Raw genomic sequence first — 16,681 nt, 5'->3', positions numbered from 1 at the left:
GTCAGTATGTTAGCATTGTCATTATGAGCATGTTAGCATGCTGACATTAGCATTTAGCTCAAAGCATTGAGCTGCTAGCAAGGCTGTGGACTCTTGTTTTTCAAGTTACCCAGAGTCAACAAACTTACAGATGTCTTTTTTGACTCTGCATTCTGTCTGCATAACTATTTTTTATTTCAACAATAATGTCAGCATTACACAGCTACTTGAAACTGCCAACTATAAACAAAAGTCAAGTAGAACATTTCCCATTCTTGTGTTGTGGAACCATCTTTGTTTTTTGTTTTTTTGTCTAATTGGAAATTAATCCTAAACCACTCTGATAATCCCTCCTCCACCAAATACAAATAGTTTATTATATCGCTTTATTGGCCATCCTAATCATAAACTGTTTTTGCCAAGATGGAATACCCATTCAAATATAAGAAAAAATATACTTCACATTGGTTTCATGCATCCTGAATTGTATTCGAGTTGAACAGGGCTGCAGATGAAGTCATGAAAGGATATGAGGAGACTGATGGAACTGTGAAAAAGATAAACTGATGATTTGAAAAAGAATTATATTTATACTATAATGCATGTTAAAGCAATATAGTCTACTGTGAAATCATAAACCTTTCTGCAATTTTAAACTTTTTTGTCTTTATATGATAGTTGACACTGAGTGACTGGAAATATGAGCGAGACTGAGATGACACACATAGCAAAAGCCCCTGCTGAATTTGGAACCAGGACATCGGGGTGATACAAGGTTCTTTCCAGCTGCTTATTTATACATCCTTGTCCTTTCATTTCTCTGTGACCTGGAAATCGATTGAGGTCTGCAATCTTTAAAAACTTTCCAATTGGTAAAATGCCTTTTGGTTCTGACAAAGAGCAAGAACCCTTCCAGAAGAGCTTGGAGCGAGAAGTAAAGGCCAATCCTATGCATTTTAAACTTCATTTTTTCTTTTTTAAAAGACTGTTTTCTTTATTTTTTTGCATAACCATAGGTATATTAAGTAGGTAACACTTTATGGTAAGTCCCCCTATTTAGCATTTATAAGCAGTATACAAACATTTAATACATGGCTTAAAACACACTATAATGTAGTTGTAAACAGATATAAGAACATTAATGTAGTGTACAATGTTTTGCCAACAATTGTAACTTCTCCTATGAAGACATATTTTATATTATTACAACTATGTTTTACTATATTGTCATTCTTTATTTGTTTATACTCCAGCCTCCACTTGTGAGTAGCCACAAAGGGAGTTATAGTTGTTGACAAACACATTAATAAACACTTATATCTCCAATTTGTTGTGGATATGTGGAACTATGGGGTACTATCTTTCTTTAATATATAAAGAGAGAGAGATGTGATGTGGCTGTGGAAAATGTTCCGTCACTTCAAAATGACGCTTGTGGAAGGATGTCCTATTTGGCAGGTACATGTTGTGCCAGTTGCTCTATCTTTTCATATCATCCCCGTTATCTAGGTAAGGGTAGGGGGAAATATGTCAGTGAGAAAAGTGAAGAACTCATGGTATATACTTTAGCACATTCACCAGGATAGAGTCCAAACAGGTCAGTCAAAACAAATAAGTGTAAGTGAATAACACCCAATGCCTGTTTTCGATATAATGTACCTTTTATTAAATGAAATGTTAAGTTAATTTCAGTTAGTATCACAGAAAAGCACTTATTTTGTGCATTTCTCTCTGTATGCAATATTCGTAAATATGTAAGTAAGATGGAGGTACTAAAATAACATTTTTCCAACTTTAAATAGTAGTATGTCATTTATAATCATATATAATTCCTTACATTGTCTTATTAAGTATGGTTTCCTTGTGTATTTTATGTGCATCTGTGAGTTTGTGTTTTTGTGTGTGCATGTGATTGGGTGAGTAGGAAAATGCTATTTCAGAAGCCCAATAATGATGCCATTAGTATGAGGATAGAGTGAGTACTAAACCTCAGGGCACAGCAGCACCACAGATGATTCCCCTAGAGTTAACATTCCTCATATACTTCAGTCAGTGAGGCCAAACTAGCACCACAAACAACACCAATAGCAACACCAGCAGCAGCAGCAGCATGTACATTATGCTGTCACCCTCCCCTGGCAATCTTCCATACACCTGCACTATGACAGCCACCACCATTTGTCCCTATTTCTCTCTTTCTCTCAACTCCTCTCTGGATGTAACTTTTAATTTAAGGGAAACAGCCTTCCTCTGACTAAGCATAAAGCGCATATTGTTCTCTTAGTGATCCCTATCGTAAGCCGGTCAGCACTTTTTAGGATACACAGAGATTGGGTGGAAACTGCTGAGACACACAGTGCCATGGCTAAAGAAATGCACTGTGGTGAATCGAGTTTAAACCCAGAGCTTTATGAATCTCTATGCCTCTATAGCTTCCACCTCTATTCTTCCAGTTCACTTCCTTTTCTTCTTTTCATCCAATAAAAGTGTGTGGGGGCCATTTTGAACTAGAGGCCTCACAGCTGTCAAAGGGATTGGCCAATGAGGGAGCAGAGGAGCAGATGGCAGGAAGAGTGGGTCCAGATGGGAAATTTTTGGCCAGAACAGCGAGGTTAGTGCAGAAACACCCTGACACTAAGTGCCGAGGAATCTTTAAAGAACCAAAGTGAGTCAGGGCGCTGGTGTTGATGAGTCCTGAATAATGTCGCAGACAGGACCACGACACGGCTTTGGGAACAATTATAGAAGTTTGCTATAACCAAGTCACAGCGGTCTCAGCACTACAATAAGCTTTAATGAGCAAGTTAATGATCGGTTTATTCTAACCAATTAATGGGAGAACATTAGTCATCAGACAGCAGCCAGCCGTAGGGAATCATCCAGGATCCACTTCAAGAGGAGCTTGATTGTGGCAACGACTGGTTAGAGGCTAAATATTCACCTTTCACTCAACGTGGAACTCAAATCAAGCCGTCTGTACCTCAAACATTATATAGAGCATGATTCATCAGATTTCCTCTCAGTATATCTTGAATTGAGTATGCTCCTTTTAGCTTGTGGGCAGCAAACATACGACCACTTTTCACTTGTCCAAAGCCAAGATTACCAAAGAAGTCATCTGCATAAATTCCTTGGGGCAACATTTTTGAGGTATTCCTTAACACCCAATCATTACCCAATCCTACACTAGAATAGTTCAGTTAAAAGACAGGGCCAACTTATTGGAGAAATCAATCTTGTTTGCTGCTGAGTGTAGAAAGAGTAGTTAATAAAGGATACACTCAACAATCATTAATTTGCTCAGCAAAGCAAAGGAGAACGATCACCCTACACGAGCAGTGAGTTCCACTGCTAATATTTTTAAATCTTTTTTTTTGAGTACAACCAAGTGTAGATTTGTTGCTCCCTTACATCCCATCAGCACAATCTAAAACATCTAATATTACTACTACATACATTTAAAGTTGTCAGTTTTGAACAAATAGGTGTGTTGTGTTTTCTATGTGTGGACATTAAGGCCAAAGCTTTATTTTGAGAGGGATACAAGCCTTGGGTTTTTATCTAATAAGTTTTTTAACATCTTTATTCCACATTTTTCTAGTCAGATGCAGGTTTCTTACAAATCCTGATGGTTTTTAATCATGGATTTTAGAGGATAAGGCTGGTAATAGTCTGCCCTTTTGTCATTGTCAAAGAATCCTATTAAAAGACCAGAACCAACAATGTGTTAGTCCATCTCTCTGTCTACTTTCTAACTCTGTCTGTTGCACCCAGCTCCAAAACCACTGGTTCCTGATGAAGAAGTAAAAATAGGTCACCAATATATACTTTTTAAAAAGGCAACACAGTTTCACTGCCACTGTAGTTTTTGCAAACATTACAGTAATCAAACAGTAGTAAATAGTGTATTAGTTGGGGACTATTTTCAACTGCAGATTTGGTGCTCTAGTGAGTATTCACAGCAGCAGGATGGTGTATGTGGGACTGACTCGAAATAAACTGCCCATGTTCATGATAATGCAGGAACATGTCACCCAAAGCTGTGGCTCATTGATAGACAACAATGGAGGTCTATGGCACAGAGGAATAGTAAGATTCTAGTAAGATCAATTCATTGTTGGCTTTGTTCTTTTCATGGGATTTTCTGAAAGTAAGAAAAATATAGAATATCACCAGGCTTGTCTTTTAACAGTTTTTATTGCTATCCATTTTAGGAGGAGCACACCTTGTGGCTGAGGATCCTGTTTGCTGGGTATTTATTTATATACTGTTCCAGGTAGATAGTTTTAAGCTTGGTTTTACCTTTATTATCCATGATTGTGCCTCTTTATTATTATGGTAAATCAGGTTGATGCTCGCCAACAGTCTGATATTGCAGGATACCTGCTGCTGTTTTGCCCTCTTACAGTACATCTTTCTCAGACAGTTTTATTTCGCCCGTTGGGGTTCACAAACGTTCTTTTCTGCTTCAATGTTGTAGCTTTAGTTAGTTTATAGGGCTATGTCACACTCTGTGAAGACAAACCAGCTTCTTAAACTTTCCTTTTTATCTTATAGCTCCTGGAGCATGTCGAATAGTGGAACTAAGTACCCAGGGGCCCAACAAGGGAAGGGCCCTCAAAATTGAAATTGAAGTTTTGAAATGTTAAGTTATTAGCATTATAAGTAAACTACAGTATTACTGGCTGAATAAATTTGACAAACAATTTATTGTATCTAAAACAATATAAGAGCCTCTCCTCTTATATGTATGTATGAAAGTATTATACAATTTTAAGTTGCTTGTAATGAACAATGTTTAGTAAAGATTTGGACACTTATATAACAGAGACAGGCAAACTCTAGGATACACTTCTTATTCCATATAAATTTTGTAATAAGTGATGTAATTCTCACAAACATTCCTTCAGGTGGTGTCAAAGGGATATTTTTAAATAAATATAAGAATTTAGGTAATGTGTTCATCTTTAATATGTTTTTTCTCCCTATCAGAGAAGAAGGCACCAATTTGTCTATAGATTTAAATGCAGAGTCCATTATAAGTTTTTCTAATTGAGGTATTATTTTGACGCCCAAATAAGTAAAATTGGTTGAGATCTTAAAAGTAGATGTTGGTCAAGATCTTGTCTCTCATTTTCGTTAAGCAACATAAGTTACGATTTTGAGTTAGGAACAAAATTACATCATCTGCGAAGAGAGCTATTCTGTGATCTCTGTTACCAATTTTAATTGTGATATTAAAGGGCATTTGTTAGTACCTCAGCTATAGGATTGAGCTGTAATAATTTAATCCAATTACAAAAAGTGTCTCCAAATTCAAACTGAGCGATAACTGAGCATCCCTTTTGGTTATATAGGATATTGAGAACACATCATGAAACCCTTGTCTTTCCTTTATAAACCCATTTTGATCATCCCCCACAATGCAGCAGGATAATTAAAGCCTCTCTCATTGAAAGAGATATATAACCATTAATGTAAGATTCCAAATACATCTCATAAAGAGGAGTTATCAATTTATCTTTAAAATGTTTATATAAGTAAATTGGGAGGCCATCCCTGCTGTTTTTCCAGCTTTCAATGCGCCTATAGGTTCCAGTTGTTTATCCAGAGTTTTCTTACTTTCCTCAGAAATCTAGGAAGTCTAGGAATTCAGTCTGGATATCAACACTAATAGTGTACTCAGATCTACAGAATCTTTCACTGAAATTTTTAAATGCTGTATTAATTTCCAGCAGATCAACTATAATGTTGCTCTTGGTTTGCTGTTGTTTGATGTACCATGTAAGGAGTCCCCCAAGGTTTTTTCCTTGATCGTAGTAAGTTTGTTTGAGCTTCATTAAATTTGCAGCAGCCTTATTGTTAACTCATTGTATTGAGTTCTAAGTAATAATAATTAATAATAAAACTCTTGAAAGCACTTAGATTTTTGATTCTCTTGTTCTTCTGCTCGTATGTCTTATAATTTGACCTCTAATAAATGCCTTGAAGGCTTCCCACCTAGTTGTGGCAGGTCTGGAATGTGTTAAGGTCAAAATAGATCTCAATATGCTCTCATAAAAAATACATCCATTTCAACTAAGATATCCACCATTATTTGTTACGTTTATCCTGTATACATTGTGGTATATCCCCCCTTTTAAATTACGTACTTTATGATGTGGATAAGAAGATAAGAAGAAAAGGCAATAAAGTCAATAAATAAAATGGGTACCATAATTCACAGAGAGAGACTTTCCCAACCAAACCCTGAACATACCCAATTTGAACACACGGACAACCCCTAACCCCTAACATCTTCCGTCTAATACTTGGAACAGGTCCACACAATAGTGAGGAATTCTTCTGTATTTTCTTTAAATCTCCTGCTCATATTGCTTAACATGAATATAATCCACATCTTTTCTAGTAATGATCGTAATGCGAGTCAAGTCGCTTCAGTCAGCTAAGCGTAAAGTCTATAAACAGAGTATACCATGTCATAACTTTAACATTAGATTTGTAGTGACTGGAACTTTGAAACGGTTTTCTCCTACTAATCTCCAGGTACCGGTTCTCCCAGCTCCCTGATGTATTTGTCCACGTCCGCAGGTGTGTCAAAATTTTATTGTTTTTGTACATCACCTCTTTCTTCACTCTCGCGGCTCTAAGAATGCTCTCTCTGTCTTTGTAATTGAGGCATTTCATACTAAATACTCTCGGAGCAGGGGTGGGTTTTTGGCTTGTTATTTGGTGAGCTCTCTCCAGAACAGGAGGTTGTATATTCAAATTGTCCACGATCCATTTCTCCATGTAAGAGCGGGGTTCTGAGCCTTCTTTTTTCTCAGTTATACCCAGTATACATATGTTGTTGCGCCGGCTCCTGCACTTCAAGTCTTCTACTTTGGTGGCAAGAAGTTCTGCCTTCTTTTCAAGTTTTCCCACAACACCTTGCAGTGTGTTAATCACGTCTTCAGCTGTAGATATGAGCTGTTCTGCCTCAGCAGTGCAACCGCTGCATTCTTTAATGTCAAATTCAGTATGAAAATCTTGTTTGAATGACTGTATAGCCTTCATGAGTTCCATAGTGGAGGGAGTTAATTATATTTAGATTCCCATTAGCTATCATAGCAATAACATTTTTTGCTGGGGTCTACATAAATGTATTTTTAAAACTTTTAGTCTACATTTTCCTTTTCACCATTTGTAATTATTTGTCAATAAACATATCCATAATTTTGAACTTCTTTCTTCCTCTTTTCTAAACTTACCTTTGTGGTTTAGTTATCGGTTTGTTGAACCATCAAGTAAGGCTGCAGTCGCACATACAGTATTTCATCTGATTGCCTGACGTTATGGTTGTCGTCATCTTTGAACTCCTCATACATTTACAACCTCACATGTTCACATGAAAGAGTGAATAGGTGCAGGTATATACGCACAGACGTCAAAGTGATCTAAAAGTGTCCCACCGGAGGCGTCCAGTGCCACAGTGGACACCCGGGACAGTGTCCTTAAAAAGTAGACGGGTGAACCACTCAGGTCTCAGCACACGGCATCTTACTGTATGTCTCACACTCCCAAACTACAGTCTTTTGATGTATTGTGAAAAGGCTGCTTCTGTGTTATCATCCATGTTGAATTTTTCTCTTAGATGACAGTGTGTGTGTTCTTTGTTCTGGCTGTGTCTCATAACGGGTCTGCAGTGTGCTGTGTGAGTCTCGGGCTGCGTCACCACTGACTGTAATGGCTGAACACTGCAGGGTGGAAAAACCCCTGCAGCCTGCATACATTTATACCTTTTTGTTCTCAAAAAGGAAATAGATCATCTGAGACATTTAATTAAATAAGATGAGATCAAATACTTTTGAGCAAGTCGTTAAAATCGATATTGGTTAGACTCACTAGACCCTGTTCTTCATTCCTGATATTAGGAAATAGTCAATATTTACTGCAAGTAACTTTTTGCAACAGCTAATTTGTCAGAGATAGTATGCCATAGAAAAACTGTGACTCAATAATGTCGTTGTACAATGAATACAAAAACATCAAAAGCTTGATTTTCAGGGAGCACAACAATTTAGACAGAGCTGGTCTTCCTCATTACCTCCTCAGTGAATACAAATTCCCATTTTAATTTAATCAGGCACAGCAGGACGAGCTCTTGGGGTCCTGCTTGGAATTGACTGCGGCGCAACACAGGTTTCATTTCCTGTTCAGAAGCCTCTCTAAATGGCAGTGTTTTAAGCTACCGTACAAGCTATCACCAAGGCAACCAGAGCTACCCCAAAAAAGCAACAAAATGGATAAAACCACAACACAAAAACAAAAAGCCACTTCTGATAAATTCCTCTGTAATTACAGAAGCAAATCTTTTATCTGGCTCTCACTATTTTGAGTGGGAGGTCTACTGTAATGCGCGGTTAAGAAGGGGGTAATTTATCCAAGAATTTTCTTTTCAATTCCATCTATTCATTTCAATCCTGTACGCCATCCCTCTCATTCCGCTTCCCCGACCTTATGTAAGAAAAAGGTCATAGCATATCTATTATTAAATGACTTGGTCATGGTATATTACATTATTAATCACCTCAGTGTAGTCTCTAAACTCACACAGTGTGACTTCGACCTGGGTCATATATATTTAAGCAAAAATAGGCCTGCAATCTCTCAGGATCAACCCAGCACTTAATTACTGGACCAGTCAAGAGACAGACATTTACGTCAGAAACATAAATAATGTCTGCGCAAATTCAGCAAAGTAAAAAAATCTCCCAGCACCAGTGATTTGTCAGCGGGCAATGAAGAGGTTCCCTGTGTTTGTACTGTTGTTAGAAGAAAAACTGAACATGAATGGCAATGCAACTCTAAATACCGAACATGTCCTTTGAGGGAACTGAACAAACAGCCTTTGTGTAGTTGACAACATTGTATAACGTCTGACTGAGCCACCTGAACTGTCAGCATATCAGGGCCATAAAAGCAGCGTAGAAGCAGAAATGTACTGTGAAAGCACCGCATGGGGCAGAGCAGCAAGAGCTCTGAGACACCCGCCCACCCTTCCTGAATCAGCCGTTTCTGTGGCGACCAGAGCGGAGGGGGGTGGAGGGAGGTGCTTGGTTAAAGTGAAGAGACAAATATTTGAAGCCCGGTGGGAGAAACATGAAGGGATGGATGGATGGATGGAGGTGGGGACAGATATATTGAGGGATGGGTGATAAAGAGATGTGGCAGGGTCAATGGGGAGCTGGGGTTGATTCCTCAACATCATAGACAGTGACAGATTGACAGTCGGAGGCAAACAATAGCAGCATCCACAGTGAGAGAGACAAACACTGAGGGGATTTTTCACTCTCAATGGCAGCCCAGATCACAGTCATGGCTCAGGGGTTTAAACCATCTCGACACTGACAATGTCTCTCTGTGAAATCTAATTCAGCCATATGGCCCTATTCAAAGCCTCGTATTTCTCTGTCCTCTCTGTACGCAAATCATACAGGCTTGAAGTAAGTCATGGCAGATTAAGACTTACTTCACAAACTTCAAAAGAACTGAAGTTGATTCAACAAGTTGCGCACTGGAGGAAATAATTCTGGACCAACCTGCTGATTCCCTGAGGTAAACACTCATGAGCTACCATTACACACATTCCAGGATGCAACAGTACAAGCGACAAGTGTTACATACAAACATGGAGGAGAAGGTGCTGAATTCTGGTTTAGATGAGAGGCTAGAAGACAGCTTCGTATCACAATAAAAATAATGACAATTGATCTCAGTCATGGCCAAAGCAATTAGCAAAAAAATATAATTATATATGATGAAAAAAACTGTGACATCACTTTTAGACATGCTGTCAAAAAGTGGACATATGGGGAACAAAATCTACTATTCATTATCACAACTTCATAACAAATTAACAACATATTGTCCTTTGCATATAATATTAAAGAAAAAAGAGCCACGCAGAATCTTGCTCATTAGACGGATCTATGATTTGATGTCAGCTCTATTTTTGAAATCAGGCCAGTATGTTATGCTATTATGTAATGGATTAGACTTTGAACTGAGAATATTGTTACAATCTTATACTACGGTGATTGCATCCTGTCAACGATACACCAGTTAGAGATGGATGCAGTAGTTCTCTTGCGCAGTTGAGACAAAAGCCTCAGACTAAGCTCAAGAAAAACATTGTAAATCTGAAACGTAAACACCTGCAGATTTTCCTGACAGTTGTCTATAAATGACTGTGTCCACACGCACTACCAACCAAAATGTATGCACAATCTGCATTCCAGCAAATACTGTAGTCCGCCACAGCATCTGAGAGCATCTTCATCGTGTTATTTTTTCTGTGTCCAAACAAGTCTGAGATAACAGTAGCAGAGCTGAAACGGTTCCCACTCCACCCACTTTCTCTTTCACTGACACATGGATCTACACATGGGGGAAACGGGGATGAAATCAGACGGATTCGCTCTTATCAGAGGCAACGTTTTCCCCAAGTCCCTGTGGTCTTTTTCACTTGTCAGTCAAGAGATAAACAAGCCTTCACACAAACTAACACACATGCAAACATACATGTAAAAAACACCCCCACCTCGTCACATCTAAATGCACACGTAACCAATGATGGATACATCTCATTTCTTAGGAGAACTTTCAGCAATCCATGTTGGCATTTGTTAAATCAATACATTCTTGTTGAAAATACAGCAAACATATAACCATTCACCAGTGAAAATCATAATAATAATCATATCAAAGTGTCAAGTCAAATTGGCAGTACACTACGGGGAGCAGTTCATCATGAGGCTGTTGGACTCACCTGTTTGTGTGGCTGGTGTCAGAGTCCTGGTGTGCGAGGCTGCTCAGACAGCGGCAGAGGATGCGCAGGGACTGGACTGAGTCACTCACACTGGACACATACCAGAGGACTGACTGGCTCTGCTCTGCACTGCACAGCTCACAGCGTCCTCCTCTTCCCTCTGAGTCTCAGAGACAAAACACCAGCTCTGCTTCTGCTGCCTCTCCCTCTCTGCCTTTCACACGTACTGTAGCAGCAACAGAGGGAAGGCTGGGGGCTGCAGACTCTGTGATCAGCACAAGTCTCAATCTCTTTCTCTCTCTCTCTCTCTCCTCCAGGCTCCGTGTCTTTCCTCAAGTCTGGCTACAGGCAACCATGGCTGGGGAGATGAACAGAAAAACGGTGAGAAAGTGTATATAAGATTAAGTTGACTCCCTTTGCAAGTATTTATGTTGTGTGTTTGTGCGTGAGAAACAGCATTCTCCGACAACAACAATGCACTCAAGCGTACAGGCTGTGGGAGAAAGCTTTACTGCCGCCTCCTGCATCCCCTTTTCACCACCACCTAACCCGCCCACCCATCCACCCATCCTCTTCTTGCCAGCCCCACACCAGCCTGTTGAAATGACTCATCAGCTATCAGCCAATCGTACGGAAGCACACAGCCTCCGATTAAAATAACAGGAGTATTTATGCATGCCTGTTTTGAGGAGATGAAAATTAAATGGAAAATTGTCTGGGAGAACTTGACATATTTTGCTCTGAGTGGGGAAGATCAGGTGATTTTTGAAGAAAATCACAACAGGTTTTATAAAAAAAAAAAAAAAGAAAAACAAAACACTGTCACAGAAAACATTTTCTCCTTAATTGTATTCCTTACTATTTCATACAATTGCTAGTTAGCAAGGAGAATTGTTTTTGGTCTAAAAACTCCTTTAACCACTTACAAAGCATACAGCATGAAGATAATATATGCTTATAAATGTACACAGCATCACTTGTAAGGTGTGACACACTGTGCTAAATGATTCATTCAATCAAGCTGTAGCCACATTTGAGTACAATAAGGTCTAACCCTGGTAACTTTCCTAGGAAAATTAGAATAAATGACTGAAATAGAGCACAAAGTCACTGCTCTACTACCGCAGCATGCCATCTGTAACTACGCACTGATCTGCAGTGTGTACTGCCTGCCATGGTAAGTGCCCTTTTGTGTAGTGAAGTGGGAGGAGATATTTTGGGCGTTAAATTCCTGTTCATTTTCTGTGTAGACAATGTTTGGTGACTGGCAGTTGGAGCAGGGCTTGGATGGACATTAAGCTCTTCTGATTGAATCATCAGTACAAACAATGAGCAAATGTGCCGAAAAGACAAAAAAATAAAAAAGCTTCACTGTTGAAAAATCAAAGGATCTAGAGTATATATTAAAAAAATACACGTAAGGCTAGAAGTCAACTACACTTGCCAAGGAGCATAGTGGTAAGAAAATCGCAAAGTTCACAAAATGGAGACTGTCCTCCAAAGAAAAACAACAGCACCAGCTGTTTGGGCTGTTGATGTGTAACTGACAAGCGCCCTTTATTGGCCATATGAATTATGACTCTCTTCTAACAGGAGCAAAGGCAGAAGTAGAACAACATTGTTTCAACAAAATGTGTGACTTTGACACGGGAGACAAGTGATCGCTTTCCGTTTAATAACAATGTTCATGTTTGTTTCATTTTCAAGAAACGCAGCAATGCGGGGAAGAAGAAGACTGCTAGCAAGTAAACATGAATGTAAACAATGCAGGTTTCAAATTGTAAAAAAAAATGGAAGGAAATGTATTCACCACGTCTGTTAGACCTCAAAGATACACATACTGCATTTTGGTGAGTAACTATGTAAATGTAACTTTTGTTTGTTTACAATAAATCTCCACAGGGCACCCTTAACCAAGCTGCTCTTCTTTTAAATGTTTTAAATGTGACCACAATCTTTCCCTAATCTTAACCCTTTTCTGCCTAAACCTGACCAAACCTCAACCTTAGCGGTGGCAGGTGAGGAAACGGTCACATGCATCATTGTTGTAATGGTTTGGGATAGCACTGTTTTAGCCAGATCAGAAAACACTAATAAGGGTTGTTTTGAAGGCATTGACAAACAATGTAGTTTGTCATTTAGTTTGGGGAAATTCTGCTGCCTGTGCTGCTAATAGTAAGCTGAAGCTATAGATTGCACTTTAAATACATTCAATAGCTTAAATCAGTTCACTTTTGATTCAGTTTTCAGTATTAATAGTGTTATCAATTAACTTGGTTATGTCTGTACACACCATCAGCACTGTGTTCTATTAGGAGTTCAAAATCAACCTCAGGCAAGCCTTCTTGGGTCCGTTTGGTTCCCATTATATTCTTTCTCCCATTTTCTTTACTATTTTGACATGGGCCCAGTTACTGTGGGGTCCTTTGGGATGGATTAATACATGGGTCCATGTTGAGATCGGGCAAAGGTTGCACACTAATTTTCAGACCGGTGAAGACCTCTATCCAACAGTTAGTTGCTAGCGCCTGTAGTGCCCAAACATGATCACTGCTAACACCCTTGCAGTTTCAGAAAGTTCTAATTGTTTTTCATAATGATAATTCACCAATTTGTAAGATAAACTGTACTCAAATTCCATAATCAGTTGTGTAATGTGTCACTTTTTCTTCTTTATAACTTAACTGTGTGTGAACTTCATACTTTTAAGCACTATGATGAAGAGTGAGAATTATATTTAGCTGCGGCCAAAGTGCAGCACAGGCCACCACACACACACACACACACACACACACACACACACACAGAAAAAAAGAGGGGAAAAAAAAGAGGGGAACTAAATGAGCGGACACTCACAAGTGAGCAGGACACACAGTGACATGTCTTGGAAGTAGAAGGCCCTTTTCGTGGCTTTGGTATCCTCTTTCATATGACTGTAATGATTACTTTATACAGCACAGTCAGAAAGAATTAGTATAGTGACACATTTTTTCATGTGTTGGCTCTGTTCTCCTGCATATTGGATTTGAATTGAAACACTGACTCTAAAGTTAAAGCTGCTGACTTTTAGCTTCAATTTGAGGGGGTTTACATCCACAGAAAAAGAGCGTAGAAACTGTAGCCCCTTTTATAAAATTGGGTTTTTTTTTTATTTGGCTACAAATAATTTTGACTGTCTGAAGTCTACGACCCACACACTTCAGCAGATTTCTCGTCTTGATGATGCTCTGTACTGGAACAATTTTTTCTTCTTACCTGTCTTTTTCTCATTAGTCTGGTCTTTAGCGGGTTGGATTGAGGTCAGATGACATTCCAGTAATTGGCCATAAAAAACAAATCCTTGGTTGCCTTGTCTGTTTAAGATTATTGTCCTGATGCATTGTCCTTAAGCTGGGGGACTATGTTTAAAGGTTGTTCCCCGATTGTGATGTGACCACCCTCAAATACCTTTAAAGCTGGAAGTCAGCTCTTCAAACACCATTTAAACCAGAACTTAAAAGAGCACTTCACCGATTTAACATTTAGCACTCCTATAACATTGTCGGATTCAGGATGGGCAATTTAAAAAAAATATTAAAATCGCTGCAGCAGAACCGGAGATAAGCGGATTTTTATTCCACACATTCTTCTTCATTGTAAAAACCTGGCGCCTACATTACCCACAATACAACGCATTCGTCAACAGCTCAGTCAGAGACTCAGGTGTGATATGCTAGTAGTAGCTAATGTAGCCTTGAGTTGCTAGCTTTAAGTGGTGAGCATGACATCACTTGAGGCGATTTATCAGATTTATCAAACTGTGTGTGAACTTCATATTTAGAAAACTGGAGTATAAATATCAACATAACATCCATAAAACCACTGAAACTCAACCCTGTGACTTCAAAACTGTTTATCACCCCCCTCTGCTGACCAGACCGGATTTATTTTATTTATTTACTTAAACTTACAAGACTCCAGCCAATCCAACATTGTTATTAATCTTGATCGACATCCCACTTGCTGAATAAATGGGTTATTTTAAAGGATCACACTGAAAATCAATTGTGAACAGCACTTTTGGCCGAGGCAAGATTTAATTTGGTACCAGACTTAGAGAAAATCAGATAAGATGCGAGACATCTGTGAAGTGTGGGGCACATAATGGAATAAATGTAACTCAATAACTGTCACCAAAAAGTGTTTTAACGACTGTAGACCCACAAGTGTGGTGGTCTATTGCCAGAGTCGTACATCCAAATGAATTTCTGTCATCTCTGGTCCAGCAGGAGAAATGATTTGAGCCAAAGGGCGTGAAGGTGAGGAAATACAGACAAGGTAAAAGGAGGGACAGTGAGAAAAAGGAGATCAATAGCAGATTGAAAAGGAGTAGCATGTGAGGAGAGGAAATGGAGCCTATTCCATATGACTCAAAGGAACGCTGCAGTGTAGCTGTTAAAGTAATTTCCTCTCCACAGATTTCTGTTGCAGGCTGGAAATAAACTTTGCCATCAGATACGAATAATAGGATATCCTAATGATTATACGGCTGAGGCGCACTCATTCCTAACACAGTTTTTTCTCCTCAATTTTCCATTATCTCCACAAAAATTACTCCAATGCAGGGCAACAAATAATTCATTTTGGTATATACACTTAAGATAGGGCAGGAATAAACAGTGAGAATGAGATCTCTTTCTTCATTTAGAAAGTATACATGAAGTACTTATACAACAAAACATACATGTACAGTGGAATAATAACTATAGTGACCGAACAACAGTGGTGAAAGGAGTACTCAGATTGTTTACTTGAGTAAAAGTACCAATACAACAATGTGAAAATACTCGATTACAAGTAAAAGTCTTGTGTTCAAAATCCTACTGAAGTAAAAGTACAAAAATATTATCAGCAAAATTTAAGTATCAAAAGTAGAAGTATATTACACTATTAGATTGTAAATAATGGAGGTAGTTTTGACTACTTTATATCAATCTAGGGGTTCAGGCCCCATCCATAGGGTCACAAGATAAAATGAGATGCTTAATTAGGTAGTAAAGAGAAAAAACAAAGTTCTGCTACACACATTTATATGTTTTTTTTCTTTTCTCTACTCTTTGCTTTTTGTGAAACATTGGATAATTTGACCTATTTTGGCCACAAACAGTTACAGTATGTAAGTAAAACCATGTGAAAAGATTAGAGTTTAGATTTATCTTTGGTGAACCTGGGAACAACTCCCAGACATCTGAAACGTAACAAGGAGCCCCAACTAGACCCTTGTGATCCCTTTTTTGTAAGAGATCACAACCCAAAAGAGTAGCTATATATAAGAGAGAAATATATCAGAGATGCGCATGGACTTGAATAAGAATGAGGAGTAAATGTTATGCTTCATGGTCGGATACAAAGCAGGGAGGAGTTCTCTGCTCATCCTTTCACAATACTGGACCTTGTAAAAGCAGCTGTATCCAACTGAGAGTGATAGATGGCATGACAACCACATAAGACTGTTTGACATTTACATCGGAGACTTGAAAATATCAACTGGGATGTGAGACATTACTCATCCCACTGGATTGTCTAATATTAATGGAGTAATGTTTCTCAGATCTTTGACATATAATTTAACAACTTTTGGAAAGTAAATGTGTTAGAGGGACTTTGTACGATCCAAGATATTTATAAATGAACAAATAATAATAATCTTTATTTATAGAGCACTTTTCAAAATCCATGTTACAAAGTGCTTTAAAAATGTTATGCAAGATGGAAGCAAATTCTGATATTTTTCTACAGATCACAGTGCCACTCTACATTAAATCAGGCAGCTGTAGCCTTTTTCCTATGAACACCGTTATTCATAATCATGTATTCATTAGTGCCCATTGTACACCTACAATAGTACAGTCA

General features: G+C 38.5%; 1 protein-coding gene across 2 annotated transcripts in view; it reads right to left on the bottom strand.

The window, feature by feature from the left end:
* Positions 1-16,681, bottom strand: part of LOC122883352 (prickle-like protein 2) — a 53,011-nt gene that overhangs the window by 27,700 nt on the left and 8,630 nt on the right. Inside the window, exon 2 of one of the 2 annotated variants that reach the window (XM_044211916.1) lies at positions 10,790-11,147. The gene's annotated coding sequence lies outside the window, so the exon portion shown is untranslated. Of the gene's footprint in view, positions 1-10,789; positions 11,965-16,681 lie in introns of those variants that run through there. The other variant, XM_044211915.1, reaches the window with a different exon arrangement.

This window comes from Siniperca chuatsi, linkage group LG10 (genome assembly GCF_020085105.1).
Source record: "Siniperca chuatsi isolate FFG_IHB_CAS linkage group LG10, ASM2008510v1, whole genome shotgun sequence".
Taxonomy (NCBI): domain Eukaryota; kingdom Metazoa; phylum Chordata; class Actinopteri; order Centrarchiformes; family Sinipercidae; genus Siniperca; species Siniperca chuatsi.
The sequence above is the reverse complement of the archived record's forward strand: the minus strand, read 5'-3'. Positions and strand labels throughout refer to the sequence as shown.